At 38.6% G+C, this 24,402-nt stretch overlaps 1 pseudogene across 1 annotated transcript; it reads right to left on the bottom strand.

Annotated features, from left to right (window-relative positions):
- Positions 1 to 11,633: 11,633 nt before the first annotated feature.
- Positions 11,634 to 12,172, bottom strand: LOC103260896 (annotated as a pseudogene). The gene has a single exon (XR_002481986.1). The product of XR_002481986.1 is annotated as a ubiquitin-fold modifier-conjugating enzyme 1 pseudogene (transcript).
- Positions 12,173 to 24,402: the final 12,230 nt, after the last annotated feature.

Below are 24,402 nucleotides of genomic sequence, written 5' to 3'. Positions count from 1 at the left end.
CAAGTGAGGCCTATCTGGTTGGCCTTTTTGAAGACACCAACCTGTGTGCTATCCATGCCAAACGTGTAACAATTATGCCAAAAGACATCCAGCTAGCACGCCGCATACGTGGAGAGCGTGCTTAAATCCACTATGATGGGAAACATTTCATTCTCAAAAAAAAAAAAAATTCTCTTCTTCCTGTTATTGGTAGTTCTGAACGTTAGATCTTTTTTTTTCCCCCCATGGGGTCAAAAGTACCTAAGTATATGATTGCCAGTGGAAAAATAGGGGACAGAAATCAGGTATTGGCAGTTTTTCCATTTTCATTTGTGTGTGAATTTTTAATATAAAAGCGGGGATGTAAAGCATTAATGCAAGTCAAAATGTTTCAGTGAACAAGTTTCAGCGGTTCGACTTTATAGCAATTATAAATAAACCTGTTAAATTTTTCTGGACAATGCCAGCATTTGGATTTTTTTAAAACAAGTAAATTTCTTATTGATGGCAACTAAATGGTGTTTGTAGCATTTTTATCATACGGTAGATTCCATCCATTCACTATACTTTTCTAACTGAGTTGTCCTACATGCAAGTACATGTTTTTAATGTTGTCTGTCTTCTGTGCTGTTCCTGTAAGTTTGATATTAAAATACATTAAACTATAAAAAAAAAAGAAGAAAAAAGCAGCCCTATTAAAAAGTGGGCAAGAGGTATGAATAGACACTTCTCAGAAGAAGACATATGAACAGCCAACAGATACATGAAAAAATGTTCAGACTCACTAATCATCAAAGAAATGCAAATTAAAACCACATTGAGATACCACCTAACTCCAATCAGGATGGCTATCATCAATAACTCAAAAAAAACAGCAGATGCTGGAGAAGATGTGGGGAAAAGGGAAAGCTTCTATGCTGTTGGTGGGAGTGCATGTTAGTACAGCCTCTATGGAAAAAAGTGTGGCAATTCCTTAAAAATCTAAAAATTAACCTTTCATGTGACCCAGCATTCCCCCTTCTGGAAATATACCCAGAGGAACTCAAATCATTTGATGAAAAGATACCTGCACACACATGTTTATTGCAGCATTATTCACAATAGCAAAGACATGGAACCAATCATGCTGCCCATTGAAACTGGACTGAATAAAAAAATGTGGTACATATACACAATACTACGCAGCCGTAAAGAAAGATAAAATTATGGACTTCGCAGCAACTTGGATGGATTTAGAGTCTATAGTACTCAGTGATCTATCACAAAAACAAAGAACAGAGTACCACATGTTCTCACTCATAAGCGAACCCTGAACATTTTTCATAATACTATAAGAAAGAAATTGGCAGTAGTGGGTAACTGCCAGGGAAGTGAGGGGACCACATAACATCAATAAGTGTACCTGATCTCAAGCCAGACAAAGACAAGACCAAAGGGAGATCTAAAGTTAACCTGTAAAATGACCATTTATCTGCCTAATCCTGATTTGTACCCTACACCTTTAAAATAAGTAAAAATAAGGATGTTTTTTAAAAAGTAGGAAGAGGACATGAACAAACAATTCTCAAAAGAAGATATATAAGCATTCAACAAACATATGAAAAAATGCTAATGTCACTTATCATCAGATAAATGCAAATTAAAGCCACAGTGTGGTATTATCTTACATCAGTCAGAATGTTTTTAAAAAGTCAAAGAACAACAGATTTGGTATGAATGTGGAGAAAAAGAAACACCAATACACTGTTGGTAGGAATGTAAGGTAGTTCAGCCTCTGTGGAAAACAGTTTGAAGACTTCTCAAAGAACTAAAAATAAAACTACCATTCAAACCACTAATCCCACTGCTGGGTATCTATTCAAACGAAAGAAGCCATTATATAAAAAAGACTCCTGCACTTGTATGCTATTCACAGCACTATTTACCATACCAAAGTCATGGAGCCAACCTAAGTGTCCATCAACAATAGACAGGATAAAGAAAATGTGGTACATAAATACCATGAAATTATTAAAGAATGAAATGATATCCTTTGCAGCAACATGGGTGAAGCTGGACGTATTATCCTAAGTGGACTAACTCAGAAGCAGAAAATCAAATACTGCATGTTCTCACTTACAAGTGAGAACTAATCAATGGGTACACACAGACATAACGACAGAAAAAATAGACACTGAGGACTCCAAAATTAGGGCAAGTGGGGAAAATTAACAAGTACAATCTTTACTACTGGTACTATTGGAGTGATGGGCACGCTAGAGGCCCAATCCCACCAGTATACAACATACCCAGGCAACAAATATGCAAACCTACCCCTGACTCTAACATTAAATCTAGTTTAATTTTTAAGATTTTTTGAATATGTTCTTTTTCCTTTCATTGCTCTCAGATGTGCCCTAAAACAAATTCTCTCCACCATATTTCTTGTAGTGGACTATTTGGTTTCTATTCAATGTCACACAGCCTTGAACTCTGTCAGGGTTATCGTGTGTTACCTAACAGAGCACACTAGTCTTTTTCACTTAAAATCTGTAACACATTGAAACGCTTGTCTATAATTAGTCCTTGCCAGTGTCCATCCCATTTTTAAATGCAAAACACCCTTTCTGGCACTAATAGCCCCTTGAACAGATGAGCCTAATAGCTATGCTGTGAACTGATTGTTACAGGGACATTTTAAGGTAAGGAAGCCTGAAAACAGCATGTAGAACAGTCAGCATGTTGTCTTGGCACATGGTTTTCCTGAGAGGATTTGGCCAAAAAGTCAGACTTTCCACTCTCCAGGCTTTCGGGAGTTTCTGAGGGAAACAGCCTTTATCAATGACCTGTCCAAAAATGTCAGAACTTCAGGAAGAAGGAATCAGACCTGAACTCTTTAAACCTTACAGGAATTATCTGCAGGAATATAAATAAACAGACCTCCCCACTTTTCAGGAGCCCAAACACACCTAAAGTCACCATCTCCCAGCCAATAATCAGCTAGTTTCCAAGAAAACTGCTTTTAAAAATATCTAAATAGGTCCATCTTTGAAGCAGAAAGTATTTTGTACTTAACAGAAAACTGCGTTCATATCCGACTGCAGCTGAAAATGGTGGGTGCAAGTTGGGATTGTATAAATGATTAAGAAACAATTAATTAGCAAGGTCTAGTGTTCTAACCGTGTTGGAAATGCAACTCACTAGATGAAGAGAAGACTATGTCTTCTAAGAACAGTTTTTCCTGTTTATCTTATGCTTTCTACAAAATATTAACTCCCCCAAAATAAATATATTCCAATATTTCAAAGATGAATTAAATTTAAAAGTAATGTGATTCTTCAATAGAAGGAAATTGTTTTTAAAAAATCATATGTCCACTTCCAGTGCATGTTTTAAATTTTAGTCAAGTATTTGTCACAGGAGATATTACAAAAACCTGGTCTATGTTATTACAGATTATGATACTTCTGGTTTTAATTTGGGTAGCTGAGGTTATTTACTTTTGCTTGATTTCTACGACAAAATTGTGTTTTATAACTTGCACATTCACTAATCACTGATCTTAGGGCTTCCTCATATGTGTTACATTTCTTTATTACAGTATTATCCTATTAAGCTTGTCACTTATTCTTCCTTCCTTCATTCATTCATTCACCAAACGCTTATTGAGCTTCTATTATATGTCAGGAGCTATACTGCATATTGGAAATACACTGCCAATATGAATCAGTGCCCTTAGAGGGCTCACAATCCAGTTGTCCAGTTTTAAGCCGGAATGTCTAGAATTGAGCACATTTGAGAACTTTTTTTTTTTTAATGTGTGGGGTACAATTCAGGGTTAGGTGCATATGTGGTCGTTGTACAGGTAAAGTTGAGAACTTTTTAAAATAAACATATGCATCATACTAATTATTTGTTGCCCTGCTTGCCTTCCCCACAAGACTGGGAACTCTTGAGGACCGAAACCATATCATTGTCCTCCTAGTTCTTCACAATCTGTCACAGTATCTGGTATACAGTAAGCACTTAATAAATACAGATAGCAACTTCAGCTTCTCATCCCAGACTTGGTCAATTTCAAAGGTCTCAAGAATATTACATAAAAGAGAAAGGTAGAAACTATTATACTTTCCCTCATGTTGTCTGGAGATAGTCAAAGAGTCCCGAACTAATGATAATTTGCCATGGGCATTCTGAAATAAATCAAAATGTTAAGTGAAACCGGAGCTTGGCTTGGCCGAGAATCTTATGATAAGTCTGAGAGTAGTTCACCTGCTTGGTCATAAAACCAGGTTTATAGAGATATGCCTATAGAAATGCCAGGGGCTTTCTAGGATTGGACAGTTGTCAGTTGTGCTCTGATAGATAGAAACTTGATAAGAACCTCAAAAACTCAGATTTCTGGCGAGCCACTTACTATAGCAAATCTTGACAAATTAGTCAAGTATTCAAAGCCCATATAAATCTTCAGAGCGTATATTTTGGTACCGACTTTTAAAATGCTTCCTGGATATCCATTTTCTTTATATAAATCCTGCTGGAAAAGCCTGAAGTGCTTTTTTCCAGCTTCTGCAGAAGTTTCTTCTTTCTTCAAGCAAGTAGGTCTAACACGTATCAGTGCCCATAACCTTCTTTAGCCCGTGTTCTTTGGAAACACACAACTATTTCTGACTGGATTCAATCCTAACAAAACAAAATTCTCAATATAAAAAATATGAGGAGTTACATAGAGGAAGATTTCATGTAAGATGCTTGTAAATGTTCATATATTTTTCTCCAAAAAAGATCCACATTCCCTCTTTCATAAAAATTTTTGAAGTTGTTTTGAAAACAGCAATGAGCAGTTTGCAAAACTGCAAGATTATTGTGTCTTTTTCACAAAAAAATTCAAACATTCACATTAGTTTGAATTCAACATTTAGTGCCACAAAGCCACTGATCAACACATAAGATGCAGTTTAAATTGTTTATATTACTACAAGCTGCACTTCAAAATTTTTATGGCAATAAATTAATTGTTGAATAATAAAAGCCAATATTCTTATTATTAGGACAGAGCACATAATGCTAACTCTAAGAGCTGATTAGTCACTTACACTTAGGAGTAAGTTAAATATAGAATCTCAGGAAGAACATTTCTTTGTCACCCCCACACACTTGCCCAAAATAACTGTCTTCCCTTTTCTCCTCTTTCTTTCCTTTTTCCTAATTCTCTGGAATTACATCTAGTTCAGTAGTTTTAGAGATTTGGTCAACTGGAAAAGTTATTTTTTGTTTAGAGAAATTTGCTCTGGGTCTTTTGTGCTTCTGCCTCGGGACTAACTGTGTCTTGTTCCAGACTATCTTTCCAAAAATGCACGTGTAGCAAGGAGCCTCGTAGGATGGAGAGAGCATCTTTCTTCTGGCCAGAGGACAAGCATGCTCACAGTCCATTATGAAAGATTCAAGCTCCCTAAACGCAGGACTCCTCTCCTCCAATGCAGTTCCATGTGTGGGTGTCATCTGGCCCTCATGGTATTTCCTTCAGGACTAGAGAACTGAAGCAAAGATGCTGGTGTTCCCGCTGCTTAGCACGCCATGAGGACTAAAGTCTTTTGCCTCTGAACTGGGAGGCTTGTGTCTTCTGTCAGCATCCAAGAAATTATAACAAACTAACTTATTAGCTAGTAAGTGGGGGTGAAATCTCAGATCATTCCCAGTTCTTGACAGTTTCAAAAAAAAAAAAAAAAAACCGCTAAGCCCATCCAGGTTGCTGCGAAGTTCATGATTTCATGTTCTCACTCATAAGTGGACCTTGAACAACTATGGTAATACTATAAGAAAAGAATTGACAGTAGCAGGAAACTGCGGGGGTTGGGGGGGTGAGGAGGTGGGAGTGGCAGTCATGGGAATCTGCTTGGGGAAGGGTAGGCACATCTCATCAACAAGGGTACCTGCATAATGAATATTTGTGTACCTATCCCTGAATTGTACCCCACATCTTTAAAATAAAAAAGTTCAAAGTTAAAAAAAAAATACTGGCCAACAGGACCAGCTCATGCCTGCAATTCCAGCACTCTGGGAAACTGAGACCTAAGAGTTCAAGATCAGCCTAGACAACACAGCAATACCTTGTCTCTACAAAAATATAAACAAAGTATTACAAACGTTCCGTACGTTGATTCTAATAAAATACCATCTTTTAGTCTGTGAAAATTTTAATTGAAATAAACATGTATAATTTAGATATATATATAAACAAATTAGCCGAGCATGATGGTGCACACCTGTATTCTCAGCTATTCAGGAGACTGAGGCAGAAGAATCACCTGAGCCCAGGAGGTCAAAGTTGCAGTGAGCTGTGATCTCATGCCACTGCACTCCAGCCTGGACGACAGGTTGTAACCCTGACTCAGAAAATACTGGCCAACAGAATTGCCAACTCTTTGTTCCTTGCAATTTCTTTTTTTTTTTTTTTAATTGCTCATAATTAAGGACAGAGCAAGAAACGGACCAAACACATCCAGGAGTTTAAACAACACATCCTACTTAGTGTCCCCTCAATTTCCTCCATGCGGGTCCCTAGAGGACAGTGTTTCTGAAAGGTAAGATTGTTAAGTAAAATCTGTTACCTTGCTTAGAGTCAGACCAAGCAGTTCACACAAGACCCCTCACTTCATGAAGGGAGAGTGTAACCGTGAAGAAGGGAGACGTGAGTCAGCCCAAAGGTCAAGGTCAGAAAAGACTCTCTCTTCACAATCACAGATCTGGGGAGTCCCCGAAAAGGAAGATGGAGAGGCTTTGGGGAAGGAGATGCCTGCTGTCTGCTGTGGCCGCCACAGTGGCAGGGCAGGCTGGCACTCGGGGAGCTGCAATGTCAAGGGGCAAAGTCCCTCTGGCTTCCGCCAAGTCCAACATTTGGTTGCAAAAGAACAGCATCTGGAAATGCTTTTTTCTTCTACTGGATGGAATTCCATATGGACAGTCACTTCAAATATGTATTGAAAAGCCAAAGCTTAAGTCTACATCAACATTAAGGGGGAAAAAAGGGGAAAAAAAGGAAACTTGGCAGAATTTTTTTTTCCTAAAATAAGCATTCCATATTCTAAAACCCTAGAAGGAAGTTTGGAACTTGTCTCAGTTGTTCCGACTCTCCATACAAAGTGGACAATATGGCCCTGTGGACCCAGCCAAAGAGCTCTTAGAATCTAACCGGTGTCCTTCAAACTGTAGCCCTGAGAGCGAGAAATGAGGTGCATTTCGATCTTTCCTCGTTGTTCTCTGTCTCTGTTTGTAACATCTATAAAATTCAGTTACGAGGGATTTGAGTCATGAATGACTTAAAAAAAGGAAAGGAAAATATCTAATTATAATCATGATTATTAACAATTAACTTTAAAAATCTTTTTTAAAGCAGTTAAGATTTTAGATTCTTCAGGCATTCTGACATCCTTTGCTTCCAATTCTCAGGACATCACATTTCTTGTTTGATTAAAGTATTCCGAGCCCTAGGTAAGCAATATTTCTACAATTCTAAGGGTCCATCTTACAGATAGGAAAACAAAGTCTTCATAGTATAGAGTCTTGCTGCAAAATCCTTCTTTTCTAGCAACTTGATTCAGTAATTCTTCCAACTGTGCTTTAAAAAAATCCATAAGACTGGAGAAAATGGAATCTTTACTGATGTAAAGAATTAATGAGCTCTGCATTCTGAAATTCTTGACTGGTTGACTTGAAGGCAACTTCTTTTAAAAATCCTTTTTAAGATAAAGATAATTTAAAAATTTTAAAAGTCAAACAATGAAAAACAAGAAAACAAGCACTGGAGAAGACTCTCTTCAGGGTTCCAATGTGGCTCAATTCCAGAACACTCTTGGCTTACATTTCCCAACCTTACCTTTCCCCCATTCCTGCCCTCACCTCTTCACTTCTGAACTCCACCACTGTTTTCGCATCACAGGACCTGGACACCTGACACCCCACTGAATAGCACCTGAGTGTGAAGTTTGCCTTCCACGTCTTCCCTGATGCCTGGGCTAAGAATACTGCAGAGTACATTACAGTTGCCCTATCTTACCCTGTGAAATATGTTTGTGTGGTGTACTCTAATTGTTGATTTCCTTTATTAAATTCCTTCTAGACAAAGCTCAAGAAAGTCAGAGATTATCCAGGAACTAATGGTTGTGCAACACCCAGTAATCCCCAGTAAATATATGAAGAGATTCTAAGTAGCCCAAAAAGTCATTACTGCTCAAAATAAGTAAGGCCTATTCTGATTTAATATAGTATATGCTTCATGTCTGAATTCAACACAGTATAGGTAAAGCAGAAAGAAACAAAATATTTAAATACTGCAAAAGTATTTAATCTGAAAGGGAAGGATTTAAGGCACATATAAACACAAGACAGTTTTAAATATTTTAATGAAACATCTCCATTAACCACAAACTCTTTTTTCCAAGTGAAAAAAAAAATTATTCGTTAGCACTAAAGCAATATACATTGCATGCAAAGTGGACTAGATGGCACTGTGGACCCAACCAAACATCTTTGTGTTTCTTTAAAGTTACTTACTTTCCAAATAAAACCATGTACTTAACTAACCTAAATAGGTATTTATATATAATATATTTTAAAGTAAAATTATATTTTAGGGGAAAAGGCAGTGAATCTCAACCTAAAATGATAAAGCCATAAATTGTTTAAATGGTAATATTTGCCATTATTCTAGTGTTGCTTTCAATAACAGAAATAATCTTCATCATTTATTGTATATTTTGTGTTTGCAAGAGAAACCAAGAAATATGTGAAACAGTGAGTTCCAGTGGAAGTTAGTGGTTTCTAAGACAATGGGTTCCATAGGGTTCCTCAAATGGGTAAATTAAGAAGGAAGATAAAGTCCAAGGAGACATCACAGAGGAGCTGGAACTGTGGCATTAGGCGAGATTCAGGCAAGCGGAATGGCATGCCAGGCAGGGGTGCCCTGAGAAGAGTCATGCAATGTCCACAGCGAACTGGATGCCCAGTGAGGAGCCCAGGGGCTAGGATTCCAGGAGCAGAAAGAAAGGGTCCCAGGACCTCAGGGAGTTAGGTTCACATTCACTGAGAACATCCAGGAGGCTTTGTACGTGGAGGAGAGACCTAGAAGTGTCTTCGTGTTTTAAGAAGATTCATTTACCCACAGTATACAAAAAAGGTTGAAAATGGAAAAAAAAACCTGGGAAAGGAAGTGTGTATCCCAAGGATGGTGGAACTGGCAAGGCAAATGAAAGAACCCCTCCCAAAGTGGCTAACAGGTAGTTAACACTAACACAAGACTCAAGAGTGCCCTCACCCAGGGTTCTACAACAGCTCCTTAACTGGTGCTCGTGTTTCCATCTCTGCCTCACTGGAGCCAGGGGCATCTTCTCTCACCAAATAAAATTCTCCCTGCTACCTCAAACAAGGCCTAGAACGCTGACAACACCAGCAGTCAAGTTCTTGCCTTTTCTCCAACCCCACGTCCTATCTCTCTCTCACTCACTGCACTCTCACACATCTCTGCTCCTTTGCATGCAGCTTCCTCTGCCTGAAATTGGTCTAACTCGTTTTTGCCTTCCTGACCTAGAACCTTCTCTCTGTCTCTCCCATATATAAACACACACAACCCTCCATTCTCTGACTCACACGAATCCTCTGCGTCTCCATTTGGGTGTTGCTTCCTTGTGAAAACCGATTCCCTCTTACCAGACTAGATGAGGTGGTCTGACTAGGTGGTTCCACAATACTGTGGATTTCCCTGTACCACCCACCACAGTCGTCATCACTTGTACGGTATCTGCCTCTTCGCTAGTCTGCAAGTTCCCTGAGGACAGGGACTTTGACATGGCTAGGACTCTGTTCACAGTACCCAGTCCCATGCCTTGAAATGTGATAGGCACTCATAAAAAGGTTCATGAGATAAATTAATGGGATACCAAAGTGTCAAATGTTCATGATTGGAATGCTCTTTTGGCCCCAACACTTTTATCGAAATTCAGGCCTTGGGAGAGGAAGCCACCATGCAAAAAACTGCCAGCAGGTTTGCATGGATTCTTCAGGTATCTAATGACCTCTATTTGGCCTCACCTACTCAGGGTTTTATTGCCTTTTACTTATCATATATATGAATAGTCTCCACCTACTATCACCCAAAGCCAAAGAAAATACAATTGGCATATTCTAAACTCTATTTTCTCTCCTCTAATTCCCTACTTATGAAATTATTTTTTAAATTAAGAGATATAAAGTTGTCAAATTAAAGCATTCTTCATTTTTAACATGCCAAATGTTACTCTTAGAGGACATATTTTATTCTTCCTATCCTAGGAGGATTTTTCTCATCTGCTGTAATTCACTGATAGATGCTATCCAAACAACCCAAAGAATGATTCAGCTTTGAAGCAAGACCTGAAGCAGCTTCCCTCCTACCATGGAAAAATGCCTGATTTTTTACTTCCATTATAAACTTTCAGGAGCACTGGCAAAGGAAATAAAAAATGCTCTTTCTCTTTCCATTTATTAAACAAGTTTCCAAGCATGCTAGAAAAACATTGACTAGAATGTAAGCTGGAAGACAGAGCCCGTATCTCACAGTACTTCATGCATTATAGAAATTTAATGAGTTTTTATATTTTCAAAATCTTATCAAATTGTCAGTCTCAGAAAGCACTTCCCTAGCTTAGAACTCTCCCATGTCTTCAGCCCACCAAATGGATAAAGAACACACAGGAATTTAAATCTTTTTTTTTTTAGCAGGTTTTATTGATGGGTTGTGGGTTGTCTCCAGAAACCAGAAAAGCTATGTTCTCTTACTTTCAGTTCCTCCTGTGCCTCCAGGATCTCACAATGCTCTTCCTGGGGAAGGGATATAAATTGATTTTCCAAGGCCCAGTCGTCTCTTAGCCTTAGAAACTTAGTAGCAAGACTGGGTATGGTGGCTCATGCCTGTGATCCCAGCACTTTGGGAAGCGGAGGCAATAAGATTGCCTAAGTCCAGGAATTTGAGACCAGCTTGGGCAACATGGTGCGACCTCATCTCTACAATAAACCAAAAAAATTAACGCCAGGCTCAGTGGCTCACACTTGTAACCGCAGCACATTGGGAGGCAGAGGTGAGAGGACTGCCTGAACCCAGGGGTTCGAGGCCAGCCTGGGCAACTTAGCAAGAACTCTTTTCTACAATAAATCCTGGCATGGTGGTGCACACCTCTGGTTCCAGCTACTCGGAAGGCTGAGGCGGAAGGATCGCCTGGGCCCAGCAGGTCGAGGCTGCAGTGGCCGTGAGCGTGCCACTGCACTCCAGCCTGGGCAACAGAGTGGGACTCTGACTCAAAAAAAAGACAAAAAATTAACCAGATGTGGTGGTGTGCACCTTTAGTTCCAGCTACTTGGAGGCCTGAGGCATAAGGATCTCCTAATCCAAACAGGTCGAGGCTGCAGTGGTCATGATCATGCCACTGCACTCCAGCCTGGGCAACAGAGTAAGACTCCAACTCAAAAAACAAACAAACACTCAACAGCAATAATGTTTGGGGGTTTTTTGTTTTGTTTTGTTTTTCCTTCTCTTTTTCCAGAATGCTGCAGCTGTTTAATATCAGTTGGGGAGGAGTCTGTGGGGGAAGCAGCTAGCTGAGTAAGGGTGAAGTACAGGAAAGCAAGAACATGACATATCAAAGGCCCCTCTGCCCTGCCTCAGTGGCTTGGTCCTTCATTGGCTGCATTTCTCTTTGTGCTGGATCACGCCCTTCTGAATCAGATCAGGGATTTTCACTGCCAGCCCTGGGCCCAGCCCCAGAGCCATAAGATGAGCTAATCCAAACTTGGGCATGTTCCTGGTCCACAAAGGTTTGAAGTGATCTGTCAGGCATATTTTGCCACCCCTGTACATCTTTGCTGCCTTCCACCCAGCTCAGGGACTGCAATTTCTGGAGCAGTGGTGGGATAGGTGACAGGAATGTCAAACTCGATGTCAAACTCATATTTGAGGAGGTCATGGATGTACCAGCATTTTCCAAACCACCGAGTCCCTTCCTTGCTGGACTCCAGTCGGAACCAGTCATTGTCGGCATTCTTGTCATTTTCCACATACCGAATAAGGGATTGATATTCTTCCTTCAGTTTCTGCATCCACAAATCCCGATCTTGGGGTCCAGCATTCATCTTCAGCACCGGGATCTCAGACACAGCATGCCGGGTAGCCTCATCCACCATCTTGGACCAGCAGGACTTTAAGCAATAAAAGGTAATAAAAAGATTAAAAAGGAAAACTGGAAGAGAAAAACTAAATAAAATGAAGTTGTATTGACCAAACTCTTTGAGACTTAACTCAGAGATCAGGAGAATATCAGTGTTACACTGCTATCATTGTCTATGTCTCTCTGTTACAGTTGTTTACATGCAGAGTTTGAGTTTTTCTCTCTCGTGGTTCCTCTATCCACTATATGCTAAGTATGTCATAAACCATTCCACTTCAAGAAGATATGAGAGTAAACTAAAACATTTAGGTTTCAGAGAAAGGTTCTAAAAGTGAGAATCGCATAATACTACCAAAGTTGTTTAAAGTACAATCAAATTATCTTCATCTGAGGTTGTCAAGAAATGAAAACATCTGGCTCAACATAGTAGCCAAGTAATACAGATTTTCAAAGAATTAGAAAACAATACATTATTCTATAACAAAAAATTGTGTCTGACATAATCTAATTTGTACTTGATCCAAATTCCCTCTTGGTCTTCCCAAGTCCAGTGACCAGCATTTAGAATGTCATTAGGCATTGACTTTTATAGGTTGGAAGAAAGGAACTGAGCTGAAACCAGACCGTAAGGTATCTGGAAAGTCTTGTATTGTTGAATATATCCCTGATCCTGAGAGTGACTCATTTATTTACATGTCAACTTTTCTCTTTGCAGGTGGCAATTTAATGACAACCTCACTTCAAATTAAATAGTCACTAAGTCAGGAAATATGGATTCCTGCCTTGAGTCTGCCACTACCTTTGTGACTTTGAGCAGATCAAAAAAACTTTGTAAAATAAGGAGACTGCTGAAATAGTTCATCAAGACCAAGAAAGACCCTGTCTCCAATAAAAATCTGTGACGGTAAGAATAGCCATTCTTAGAAAGTTCTATGAAAGAAAAGTAGCAATGGAACGATAAAAAGATACTTTGCCTTTTTCTGTTCAGCAAGTGTGAAAAGCAACGCATGAACACAACAATCACTCTATTGTGGGAAGACCCCGAGCACTGGCAGTGAAGTCTCTGTCTCTCCCGAAACTTCTCTGAGGAGACCTGGGTGTGATAGCTGGCAGATGAGAGTTAGGCCTTTAGAATGGGCAAAGTTAGGCCTGGAGGAGGGCTTTAGAACAAGTTCAGAGTAGGGAAGCACCGTCTACAGAGTTGAGGAGCCCTGCTTGAGTCCCATACCTGCTCCCCTGCCTGTTACCTCTGTACCCAGGACAACCTGCCTTCTGCCTTCATATTGCTCTTGCTTACAGCTTGACATTTCTTGGTCACCATTCTCATCTTGATATCCTGACATCTTGATACCTTTTACCTAGGCTGCAATATCTCACCCAAGCTCTTTTGGCTGCTTGACCTTTGAACTCACATTCCCACCACCTCAACTATTTTCCACATTCTTATCCCAGGCCTTGGCTTGGTGGTTTTTATTGATAGTTTTTACCAGCCATCCCCCAACACTAGACCCCAGACAGGAAAGATGCTGTCTATGAAACTTATTTCTACCCAATGTTGAAAACACTCTAAGTGTTCCTTCAGTTCATTCCTTATCTCAACAAATGATTCTTTGGAGCCTTCAAGGTGCCAGACACTATAAATGAAACAGAAAATAGTAGGTGGAAACAAGTGCTAAGATGAAAATGACACAGGGCAAGATTGTAGCATTACTATAGACTACTTCTTGTTGGGTGGTCAGGAAAGGCCTCACTTAAGTGGGGGGACATTTAAGCCAAATCCTGATTGGTAGGAAGGAGGAATCCATGCAAAGATCTGGGGAGAGGAAAAGCAAAAGAAATTCCTCTGGCAAAAGCCTTGAGACATAAACGAGGTTGGTGAATTGAGGAACAGAGAGGTCAACGTGGCCAGAACATAGGGAGTGAGGTGGAAAGAAGTCACGGTGAAACAAGAGAGTTAAACTGAGGCATGGAACGGAGGGCAGGATGGGCGGGAGTCGAGAAACTTAGATTTTATCTTAAGGGCAGCGGAGGCTTTAAGGTGTGAAGTGGCATGACATATTCTACATTTTAAGAGATGATGAGAAGACAAGTGTAGAACCAGGAGATCCGCTATAAACCTATTGCAAAGGTCCAGGCAAGACATGCTGGTAGCTTGGACTAGAGTGGTAACTATGGAGATTTTTTTTTAAGTATAATTTCCAGATCAAGGTGGTAGACAAGCTAATTGGTTAGAATACGCCATGAGGGAAAGAGAGATCAAAGACAACTTGTAAGTTTTTGGCATCTGGTTGATGGACACATCACTTACTGAGATGGGTAAGCCTGGGGAAGCAATGGTCTACTGGTAAGTGTTTAACAACCAACTCTCAGTTAAAAAAAAAAATCCTTGAATTGTAGCATTTGGCACACACTCTCACCATCGCCTAATTCCATCTACAAAAATGACGTCACTGAATGAGAGATGGTCACGAGGTGGTTTTCAGGACTTGGTAGAAATTAGGTCCAGCACATTGTTGATGGTAACAAGTTTTGAGGCGGGAATAAAGTCAAGAATTGTATTTTGGCACATACTAAATTTTTAAAAATCCTGATCAGGCTCGGTGGCTCAGTGTCATCCCAGCACTTTGGGAGGCCGAGACGAGTAGATTGCCTGAGTCTGCAGGTTCGAGACTAGCCCGGGCAACTTGGCAAGACCACATCTCTACAATAAATCAAAAATTAGCTGGATGTGGTAGCACACACCTGTAGTTTCAGCTGCTTGGAAGACTGAGGAGGAAGGATTGCAGGAGCCCAGCAGGTCGACACTGGGGTGGCCATGAGCGTGCCACTGCCCTCCAGTGTGTGACAGAGTGAGACTCCAGCTCAAAAAAAACCCAAGAAAGTCCTAATAGATGTCTAAGAGTCAAAAGTTATTGTATTTTTGCACAGTTGTATATAATTTTGTAATTGTACTTATACATGAGAACTAACTCATATCTTTGCAATCGAGGTACCTGGATTACATTATCTTAATTCCCTCTAGAAATGTTTCACTGATTTATTTTCTCTTCCTTCATTCTCCTCTTTTTCTGTCCTCTTTATTTTGTGCATACATATGAATGTGCATGTGTTCACTTTCTACTGCTGCTTTAACATGTTACCACAAACCTAGTGGCTTAACACAAATATATCATCTTACAGTTCTGTAGGTCATAATTAACTTGGTTCTCATGGAGCTAAAATCAAGGTGTCAGCAGGCTGCTTTCTTTTCTAAGGGCTCCAGGATAGAATCTGTTTCCTTGCCTTTCCATTTTCTAGAGACTACCTTCATTCCTTGATTCTTGGTTCTCTTTCTCCATTTTCAAAGCCAGCAAGTTGAGTCTTTCTCCTCTGTCATCACTCTGATTTTGCTTCCCTCTTTCACTTTTAAGAACCTTGTGATTAGGATAGGTCAACCCAAGTAATCCAGGATAATCTCCCTAAAGTCAGATAATCAGCAATCTTCATCTTCCTACCATAGTAAAAAATTCCAGAAAATAGGATGTGGACATCTGTGGGTGGCCATTAATTCACCTACCATAGTAAATGTGTATGTCTATATGTATGTATGTACATGTATATACACACTAGGGATAATGCATATATTTTTATGCTTGTATATCTCTGCAGAAATATCCATATATGCATGTAAAGACAAATTTATATCAATACCCTCATATATTTCTATAACACAAAAATTTCCACTTTTTTTTACAAGAATTTTGTTCCAGAAAGACTTCCCTCTCTACAAGAACAACTTGTATACAGTTATCCCTCCGTATCCATAAAAGACTGACTCCAAAGCCTCTCATGGATACCAAAATCCATGGATGCTCAAGTCCCTGATATAAAATGGTGTCATATTTGGGTATTAACTACGGACATCCTCTGTATACATTAAATCATTTCTAGATTACTGATAATACCAAATAAAATGTAAATGTTATGCAAATAGTTGTTCTACTGTACCGTTTAGGAAATAATGAGAAGGGAAAAAGTCAGTACGTGTTCAATAAAAAAGCAATTTTTTTCCAGATTTTTTTAATCTGTGGTTGGTTGGTTGAATCCATGGGCCCAGAATCAGTGGATATGAAGGGCCCCCTTACTTCCTTTGTTTGGTAAAAAGAACTAGAAAATTTATCATTTGCTCTGATCTTTTTTAAAAAATTTTAGAGCTGAATTTACATATCAGATATAATAGCTTACTAATATCAGGTGATCACTATATCTGTTTACCATCTTTTTCTTTTCTTTCTTTTTAAAGCAGGATTTACGAAGAGGACATAAAAGTTCCCACAGTGGGAGGGGACCAGAAGGGGTTGCCCTTTTTACCACCTTTTAATTAAAATATTGGCTCTGAATTTGAGTGTTTGCTTCTAACTGTACTGTATTATATTCATCTCATATTGGAAACCACCTCAAGTGATTTTTTTGGAGCTAGGGTAAGTTATAAGATATAAACAATAGCTGCTCTGGAGGAAATCCCAGGAAAGCAAAATGTTAGTGTTACACATTTTTTAACTCCATGCAGACCACAACATTAAAAAAAGAAGTCATGGAAAGCTGAAACCATGTGGCAGCAAGACTCCAAATCTCTTAGAAGAGGAAGAATATTCACACTAACTTTCCATTTTCCACAGTTTTGAGCTCTGAGCCATTCCAAGAAAATCAAAACGTGATAATCCCAGTCAAATAGAATATCCAAGAGAAAAAAGAAAGAAAACTTTCCAGGAAGAAATGGAGCCTGAGTGACTGGATGCTCTCACTACATGGAAAGCTTCGAATTTTCAAAGTCATGCCACCCCCTGGGCATTCATCCTTCCCTAATACTTCATCTCTAGAGCTAAGATGCCCACAGGCATTTTAAAGGATTTCAGAGATGCCGCTGTGTGTGCAGTACGTCACACACACTACAAGGACCAGACCCTGGCTGGAAGTAATCCCAGTTATTCCACAACCTGAGCCATGATCCGTACCCACTGCTGTCCTCAGTGGTGTGCTACATCAGTTCAACCCCACCTATAAAAGTAACTCATGAGTCACAGATCTGGATGCGACCTCCAGAAGGTAGTACCTGCCTTCTGAGAACAAGCCTCCCCTCCTCTTTTCTGCATTGGGCGATCCTACTCTCCAGATGACCTAGGCATGCACTAAGGAAAAGCTCAGAAATAGGGAGGGTCAGGAAGGAGTCTTGTGTGGACAGTAAGTAGACGCTCTAATCATGCACTGCTCCACCTGAAAGAACAGTGATCTCCTTGAAAATATCTCCTTTCAAATCAGGAGGCAGAACTGAGTTCAGAATCCAGTACCAAAAACTGTATGTGGCTGGGTGGCCTTATCTCTGAAATAGGATGAAAGATGGTATCCACCTTGTAGATTTGCTGTGAGGATGAAATGCCATGATATAGGTGAGCTATGTGGCATACATGCCCTGTGGATGTTTACAATAGGTATTGATGAAAATAACAAACATTCATAACACCCCAACTAGAATGTCAAAAACACATTGCATACTGAGTAGCCCGACAAGATCTGTTTGCTTGCATCTCAAAAGAAAACTCTAGAAATAAAGTTGGTCCATAGAAAACAACATAGCAAGCATTTAATGAGCAAACAGCCTGCAATAACAACCTATTATTTGTTTCAGGTATACTCTCTACCAGTCACTGGACTAAGTAATTAGTGAGACTAGCATAATGCAACATTTACAGTGACCTTGTATGCATTCATTTTCACTTTACAGAAAAGTTAATCACTTACCCAAGTGAGTTGCATCTTTAACCCAGACCTGTTTTGAGGTCAGAGCCGATGCTCATGTGTTGTTCCATTTATTGCACCACAGAGAGAAACTGGAAATCCCACCCAACTCCAGCCTTCTAAATATCCATTCATAAGCTTACAGCACAGTCTTTTTCCAGACGAGGCCTCCCCTCACTGTGGTCCAGCTCCCTCCCTTGCTCTGCAATGGCATAAGCCAAATTGTCTTTTATTTTGCAGCCTCTGCCGGGTCTTCTTCTGGACACTCTGCCCTCTTGTCCCCTGAAGTCTCCTGCTGGCAGGTCCCCAACTCTTGAATTGTGAGGACACAGTCTTCTCAGTTCCTTCCTATGACGGTCCCATTTTTTGTTCTGTTTCCTCCCTTCTCCTAGAAAGCAACTTTAGCATTGGCTGAGTACTTCAGATCAGAAGTCATGTAAACTTTTGTTTTAAATCCTGGCTCTGACATATGGCCTTGGGTAAGTTATTGTATAATAACTTAATCTGTCAAATGGAGGTAATAATCATATTTATTACATTTTTTTAAAAAAGATTATACAATTAAACAAAGATTAAGTGTGCAGCTTTTAGCATAATACTCAGCAGAGAGTTATTATTCCATATATGTAAAATAGTGTTATGACACATCATAATTTTAACATTTGCAGTATACTTTTATGACACATTTGAAGTGTCATATTCACTATAGTATTTCTAGTTTCTGTCACAGGGCCCAGCCCCTGGATATGCCCTATTGAACACTTGTTGATTGAATGAATGAATGAATGAATGAATGCTACTAATGAATCCTTTATCAGGCAAATAACAATCTACTCTCACATTTCACCTGGTGGTGATGTGATGAATTTTCCTACTTAAGGACTCTTAGCATTTGCCTTCAACAGAATACTTTGGATTCAGAGATGTAGAAGCCTTCTACTTAAAGTGCAGTATGAAACCTCTGCGCTATTCTCTTTCAAAACACTTAAAGGTCAACACTATTTGTCTTGGCTTCTAGAATCAGACTGCTGTTACTTTGGCAGTGATGTGACACAGACCCTGGGCCACAGGGGACCCGGTTTTATTCTGATTATATACACGGTCACAGAGCCTTCCTTCCAAGGAGGCTTCCCTTCCAAGGAGGTTTCCCTGCATGCCTCCCTAAGCTTTGGGCGTGTTGTAACTAATGATTAATCACTCTAGTAGGAAAAAAATAGCTAAACCCAGGAAGAAGGAAGGAGATGAAAAGAAGAGCTGGTGTGGACTGAGTTTGGAGACTGAATTCTAGGGAATTTGGAGGAAGTTTTGCGGGGAAAACAGCAATGTGGGTGACATTGTGAGATGAATGGAAAAAGTATTTTAACATATTTTTCTATGTGTAGTCAGTAGAATCCATCTTTCAAGCCACTTCGCAAAGCTTCATTACACATTTACATAGTTTTTCCACAATTTTTGAGATATATAACTCGTGTTTCTTTCAAACAGGATACCTTTCTAAGATTGCCCCACACAGATCTTGTTTCTTTTAGCTTTCAAACTTGCTTAGCCAATGAACATCCATTGCTATAAACTGGTCCATGCAGGTAGACCCATTTCTCTTTGTTCAACACCGTTACCCACACACATCAGCACATGAAGCCCTGTGTCATGACTTTCACCCTTAAAGCTGCCCTTTGCATCCATGTCTGTTTCATTTCAGTTGCATCAAAATGGTGATCTAAAGATGCCGGCATATCCTCCAACACAATTCCCTGAGGATTACTATTCTTTTTTGGACAGATTTCTGGTAAAATTGCATGCCATGACTCTTTCCTTCAATGATTTATTGGCCTCCCCAATATCCACAGACTAGTAAGGAATATGAGGGTCTTAAGACTAGTTCTTCAGGCCTGAGGGCTTCTCTACTCTCCCAGCTACTCTCAGCATGACCTTCGTAAAAATCGCAGAAACTCTCAGGATGCCAAGTCGTGATTTTTTTTTTTCATTTTGAAAAACATATCTCGAATTTTGAGTAATACATACTGATTACAAAAAGCTCAGACAATGTGAAATTATATAAAGTGAAACTCTTGCTTCCTTTCCACTTGCTACCCTGATGGTGTTTCTACTTACAGTGGCTATCTTCCTATATTTTTTCTGTACATATGTATTTAAAATAGTATATAATGCAATTTCTACTATAAAAATATGTATTACATTATATAATATTCAATTTTCTTAAGAAAATATTCTACCAGACACAATAGTCTGTGAGCTACTGTTTTCATGTTTGCAAATTTAAACAATAATAGAAGTAGAGTTTTAGTGAGATGAGTGAAATAATGGGTATGAAAACAATTTGACAAGTATAACATGCAACACAATGGTATCATCTTATTATTACAACTAGGAGCTTTTTGCACATAGTCTGCTCTTTTACTCTATAGGTGCTTGGAATGACCAGTTTTTCTTCTTTCTCCCAATTTCTTGAAAATATTTTTTTTCTCAATCCAAAGACCCTCTTTAAAAAATATTTTACCAGCCAAGCGCAGTGGCTCATGCCTATAGTTCCAACACTTTGGGAGGCCGAGGTGAGAAAATTGCCTGAGCCCATGGGTTCGAGACCAGCCTGGGCAACTTGATGAGACCTCATCTCTGCAATAAATAAAAAAAAATTAGCCGGGTATGATGATGCATGCCTGTGGTTCCAGCTCCATTTGGGAGACTGAGGCAAGGATTGCCTGAGCCCAGTAGGTCGAAGCTACAGTGACTGTGAACATGCCACTGCACTCCAGCCTGGACAACAGAGTGAGACTCCAACCCAAAAAAAAATTTACCATCTCTGAAACCAGCATACATATTACAGTAAATAGTGTCCTACTTTAATGTGGTAGCATTTTTTTTCTATCTGACTGATTCATAAAATAATGACATATCTTATGACATCTTAGATTTGGTGAAATATACTAGGTCTATGTCTCTTCTTTCTTTAATAATTTGACCACACGATTGTCTTCTTAGGTAAACAACTTCATCTCTCCTTGCCTCCACATCTTCATCCGTTACATGGCGATAATGTTTGAAGTGTTATTATGAAGGAAGTACCTAGCTGAGACCCAGCTTAAATAGATGCTCATTGAATACGAATCATCCTTTTCTGTGCCCCTCTAAATCAAATTCAAATCCTCAAGCTGGTATTTCAAGGCCTGAGCCACATTACCATGTGTCACATGCTCCGTTCCCCAAACTTACCCCATACTCCTCCAGCTCCGTCCCCCTAGAGTTGTCCATCCAAGTCCCATCCACCCAATGTCAACACACATAGAATTGTTTATGATGTTCTTGGAAAAGAAACCATCTCTTTCATACTTGAGCCTCCCAGCGCCCTATTTGTGCTAAGCCATATTTTCTGTTATTTTTGTCTTATCCTCATCCCCCATCTGCAAGGACTTTCTTCAAATCAGACCTTCTTTACCTGTACCCTGCATACAACAGCACATTGCCTTACAGAATGCAAGTGTTCAGTAAATAATTTTGCAATAAATAAACTTTCAGCATTTATGTTTATGACTCATTGTTCCCAGGAATTGTAACATTTCCAATATTTTGAACCTTACATAGTTTCAAACTGAATTTTTATTAGTTTGAAAATATACTTAAAGGTAGGTTGTAAACAAATATTATCTTCATTCCCTCAAATTCTTATTTCAGAAAAAGGATTTTATATTCAATTTACTTTGTTTATTTTGAAGACAAATACATAAACTTTCCCATATGCAAAATGAGCAAAGGCGAATCAATTCACCATAGTTGGTACTTGTTACTTAAGCAGAAACAATACTGAAGACAAAACTACCTGAATATTCTGAAATGTGAATATCCATCTAACTTCACACAAGACAACTGACAAAAATTTTGTCCTGTATAAACTAAGGTTGTGACTATAATATCTAGAAGCTACATACATTTTCTAGCTATTGAAAATAGAAGTGTAGTTTATTAGCCTCCATGATTTGATTTCAGTGATTTTGTAAGAGGATGATTCTCTTTGTCAATAATATACACATGCACCTTGCTAAAATTATGCAGAGAAACAGAGACCTCCAGTGGTTAAACAACTTTACACAGAGAAAAAGTAGACAACATAAAGCAAATGGAAAAGACATATTGGCTTATTCGCCCAAGGGTTCTTCAGTCTAGTTTCTTTCCTGCCATGTATTTTGGTACTTCATCAACTTCTGTCTGGGTGTCTGAAGACAACTATGCTCTCAACGAGTCCTCCCTAAGAGAACTCGTTACTAGAAAGCTCACCTGATATTTATTTTAAATTATTTTAATAATGTCATATAAATTAAACTATATCTTCCAATTATTTTCTTTGACATTCACTGATTAGTTTCACAGCTTGTAAGTATTAATACTTAATAGATTTTTTAAAAATAATTCTCAATTGATCTTTGTTAGAAAAATGACATGGATTGGATTACCGATATGTAAGAAGAAGTTACACATATAGACAATTGTAACACCATTTTAATAATTTTAAATCAATGGAGAAAAGCAATAAAACAATATATAAATTTATTTTCTAAAGTAAAGATTATTTTTATTAATTAGTAATTCCACTTAAGCCTGAAAAAATGTCTCCAAAGAGAAATGCATAAGATACATGCATTAATAAAAATCAAAAGCACAAAAAAATGCTTACATAGAAGTAAAGGAGGGTGTTTTGTAATGGTCTGTGGGTCTTTATAAACTATAGATTTTCTATATTATATTAAATATTTCTCCCAAGTGGGAGGCAAAAATTCAGTTCATTATCCTTGTTTTGTTTATAATGTTAGAGGACCACATAGCTTCATTCATTCAATGAACAAGTGCTTAGCTAGATGTTGAGGATATAAATATGATAATTTGCTTAATTTTTAACTAATAATAACAAGTTTTCACCAAACACTAAAGTACAAATTAAGTTTCCTCAATTACTCAACAAAATGAAAGTATGCTTGTCAAATGCTTAAGTTGTTTCTGTATTTTTCAAATACAGAAACTGGATAGAATAATAAGCAGTGTTTTCCAAAGCACATTTCCCACCCAAGTAATCACACACATCTTCTTTCCCAAATCTCCATGTTTTGGACATTTTCTCTCTCTAAATACAACTCTGAGGCCAAGTGCATAGAAGACACAGTAAAGAAAATTTTGGCTAATGTAAGATATTATTACACACTTATGTACTATGATATTTAAGATCAAGACACCTGAGGTCAAAGCTACTCTACACAAAGGCTTTGTCTTTGAATTCACAGTGCCAGCCATTAGGCAGAAACTCAATAAATGTTCTACCAATGAATGACTAGGATAAAATTATGTCACTCATCATCATCTTTCCCAAACACATCAAGGGACTCAGTCTGTTATCCTAGGCTCAAATCAATCAAGTGTGATTTTATCAAGTGAGTTCACTTGGTGTGAATCTAAATTGCAGGTGGTATCTACGAAACAGGCTGCTTGGTACAGATGGATACTGTCAAAGCCTTTATCGGCCAATTTCTCATTCAGTGTGTCAAGGAGGAGATAAAGTACATGTTTTTAAATCCCCTTACTTGAGAGCTGATAACCAAAGCTAGATTATTTTCTGTTCTCTTCTTGATTTTGTCCACTGATCAGAATGCTAAAAAGTACTAAAAGCTGAATCAGAAAGGAGGGACGAAGGGAGGATTCATATTCTGCACAATCTATTTCTGGATGGATTAATGGATATGAGTATTCGCGCAGATAATCAACCAATTCCACAAGCAGAATGATCAAGTCCTCTTTTGCAGGAATAAGAAAGAAAAACTTTTTAAAAATGAAAAGCCATAAGTTTCAAATAGCTCTCTAGTCATAACCTACTTATGAGTCGATCAAAATATAGTCTTTCTAAAAATATTTCATTGCTTCTAAAAACAAAAAATCATTTTACTTCTTCCTGCACTGTACATTTCTTCATAGTGTACACATTTGCTCTTTCCTTGGACATTTTGCACTTACCAGGAATGTTCCTGTCCTTTTCTGTGAGTCTAAAAGCACCAGATTTCTGGGCCTTGTAAATTGTGAATGAGGACCTGATGTTACATATTTCTGAAACAACAGAGTAACAAATTTTTCCTTAGTGTCCCATGTGTCATATTATATCCAAACCCTCTTGGCTATTTCCAGATCTTGATATTGTAACAACGTGGTGTATCTAACATTTTCATTAGTAAATGAACATTTGGTTCACAAAGCATGGATTAGGAAAAATAAGGAAGAGCTGAAAGAAAAGATACATTCATAATGAAAGAATATAAACACAAAACTTCACCAAAGAAGCAATTTAATCTTCTATTACAAAGTCCCCAGACTGCAGACCTACCAATGTCACACACGTTTCAGTTTTCTCATGCTTGCATGTGTATGAATCATGAAAATAGGAAAATAATATAGACTAGTAGTTAAGTGTAAGGACCGGGAG

The sequence above is a fragment of the Carlito syrichta genome, unplaced genomic scaffold, assembly GCF_000164805.1.
Source record: "Carlito syrichta isolate Samal-C Ts95f unplaced genomic scaffold, Tarsius_syrichta-2.0.1 Scaffold303384, whole genome shotgun sequence".
NCBI classification, from domain to species: Eukaryota; Metazoa; Chordata; class Mammalia; order Primates; family Tarsiidae; genus Carlito; species Carlito syrichta.
This window is presented reverse-complemented; position numbering and strand designations above follow the sequence as displayed.